Source organism: Calidris pugnax, unplaced genomic scaffold (genome assembly GCF_001431845.1).
Source record: "Calidris pugnax isolate Ruff unplaced genomic scaffold, ASM143184v1 scaffold516, whole genome shotgun sequence".
Lineage (NCBI taxonomy): Eukaryota > Metazoa > Chordata > Aves > Charadriiformes > Scolopacidae > Calidris > Calidris pugnax.
This window is the reverse complement of record NW_015091408.1, coordinates 15,478-18,494: the sequence shown is the minus strand read 5'-3', so window position 1 is coordinate 18,494 and position 3,017 is coordinate 15,478. Positions and strand designations below refer to the sequence as shown.

The 3,017-nt window shown below is 61.9% G+C and overlaps 1 protein-coding gene across 1 annotated transcript in view; it reads left to right on the top strand.

Annotated features, from left to right (window-relative positions):
- NPR1 (natriuretic peptide receptor 1) overlaps positions 1-3,017 on the top strand; it is a gene marked incomplete at its 3' end in the record, with an annotated part of 47,917 nt that overhangs the window by 30,498 nt on the left and 14,402 nt on the right. The gene's annotated exons all lie outside the window — the stretch shown is intronic.

Genomic DNA, 3,017 nt, shown 5'->3' with positions numbered 1-3,017 from the left:
TACGTGTGCTGTGCCCCCGAGACGCTGCGGGAGCTGATGCTGCAGGCGGGCAGGGAAGGGCTGACGCGCGGCGACTACGCCTTCTTCTACATCGACATCTTCGGTGCCAGCCTGCAGGGCGCCCGCTTCCCCGACCCCCGCCGGCCCTGGCACAGGGGGGACCCACACGACGCCAGCGCCCGCCAGGCCTTCCAGGTGAGCCATGGGGGTCCCCCCCCGCACACGCGTGTGCACGCACGGGGACGTCGCCCACTCACATGGATGTGGACGCGGGTATAGACGTCCCACACGTGGGCATGGGCACGGGCACCCACTCGCATGTCCATGGGCACAGGCACCCACCACACACACGTGTGCTTGTACAGGGGTGTGGGTACCCACTACACACATGCGTGTGCATGTACATGGGCGTGGGTATCCACCACACACGCGTGTGCACGCACGGGGACGTCACCCACTCACATGGATGTGGATGCGGGTATAGATGCCCCAGGCGTGGGCATGGGCACGAGCACACATATGTGTGTGCGTTGGCATGGGCACCCACTCGCATGTCCATGGGCACCCACTTGCATGTCCATGGGCACAGGCACCCGCTGCACACGCGTGTGCACACACGGGGACGTCGCCCACTCACATGGACGTGGACGCGGGTATAGACGCCCCATGCGTGGGCATGGGCATGGGCACAGGCACCCACTCGCATGTGTGTGGGCACAGGCACTCACCGCACACACGTGTGCATGTACATAGGTGTGGGTATCCACCACACACGTGTGTGCACGCCTGGGGACATTGCCCACTCACATGGACGTGGGTATAGATGCCCCAGGCGTGGGCATGGGCATGAGCACACATATGTGTGTGCGTTGGCATGGGCACCCACTCGCATGTCCATGGGCACCCACTTGCATGTCCATGGGCACAGGCACCCGCTGCACACGCGTGTGCACGCACGGGGACGTCGCCCACTCACATGGACGTGGCTGCACGTATAGGCGCCCCAGCTGTGGGCATGAGCAGGGGCACACGTATGTGTGTGTGTGGGCACAGGCACTCTCCGCACACGTGTGTGCGTGTACATGGGCGTGGGTACCCGCTGCACACACACGTGTGCACAGACGGGGACATCGCCCACCCACATGGATGTGGCCACAAGTATAGATGCCCCACGCGTGGGCATGGGCACAAGCACACATATCTGTGTGCGTGTACATGGGCATGGGTACCCGCCACACACGTGTGTGTGCATGTACATGGGCATGGGCACCCACTGCACATGCGTGTGCACACCTGGGGACATCACCCACCCACCTGGACATGGCCACAGGTATAGATGCCCCAGGTGTGGGCATGGGCACAGGCACCCACAGCACACGCATGTGCATGTACATAGGTGTGGGTATCCACCACACACGTGTGTGCACGCCTGGGGACATTGCCCACTCACATGGACGTGGCTGTGGGTATAGATGCCCCAGGCGTGGGCATGAGCAGGGGCACACATATGTGTGTGCGTGAGCATGGGCACCCACTCGCATGTCCATGGGCACCCACTTGCATGTCCATGGGCACAGGCACCCACCACACACGTGTGTGCATGTACATGGGCATGGGTACCCACCACACATGTGTGTGTGCATGTACATGGCCGTAGGCACCCACCACACACGCGTGTGCGTGCATGGAGACATCACCCACCCACTTGAATGTGGACGCAGGTATAGACACCCCATGCATGTGCATGGGCACAGGTACCCACTGCACACGCGTGTGCATGTACATGGGCATGGGCACCTACCGCACATGTGTGTGCACCTGGGGACATTGCCCACCCACCTGGACGTGGGTATAGATGCCCCAAACATGTGTATGAAAATGGGCACCCACTCACGTGTACATGGGCACAGGCACCCACCACACACACATGTGCATATACATGGGCATGGGTACCCACCACACACATGTGTGTGCATGTACATGGACATGGGCACCCGCCACACACGCATGTGCATGCACAGGGACATCGCCCACCCACGTGGACATAGCCATGGGTATAGATGCCCAACGCGTGTGCATGGGCACGGGCACACATATGTGTGTGCGTGGGCATGGGCACCCACTTGCATATCCATGGGCACAGGCACCCACTGCACACGCGTGTGTGTGTACATGGGCATGGGCACCCACTGCACACACGTGTGCGCACCTGGGGACATTGCCCACCCACCTGGACGTGGGTATAGGTGCCCCAAACATGTGTATGAGAATGGGCACCCACTCGCATGTGCATGGGCGCAGGCACCCACCGCACATGTGTGTGCATGTACATGGGTGTGGGTACCCGCCACACACGTGTGTGTGCATGTACATGGGCGTGGGTACCCGTCACACACATGTGTGCACGCACAGGGACATCGCCCACCCACCTGTATGTGGCCACGGGTATAGAAGCCCCACGTGTGTGCGTGGGCACGGGCACTCGCATATGCATGGGCACAGGCACCCACTGCACACACACGTGTGCATGTACATGGGCATGGGTACCCACCACACACATGCGTGTGCATGTACATGGGCGTGGGTACCCACCACACACGCGTGTGCACGCACGGGGACGTCACCCACTCACATGGATATGGATGCGGGTATAGACGTCCCACACGTGGGCATGGGCACGGGCACCCACTCGCATGTCCATGGGCACCCACTTGCATGTCCATGGGCACAGGCACCCACTGCACACACACGTGTGCATGTACATGGGCGTGGGTACCCACCACACACGCGTGTGCACGCACGGGGACGTCACCCACTCACATGGATGTGGACGTGGGTATAGATGCCCCACGCGTGGGCATGAGCAGGGGCACACATATGTGTGTGCGTGGGCACGGGCACCCACTCGCATGTCCATGGGCACAGGCACCCACCGCACACACGTGTGCATGGGCTCAGACACCCACCCACGTGTGTGCAAGGACATGGGCATGGGCACCCACTCTGATGTGCACGGC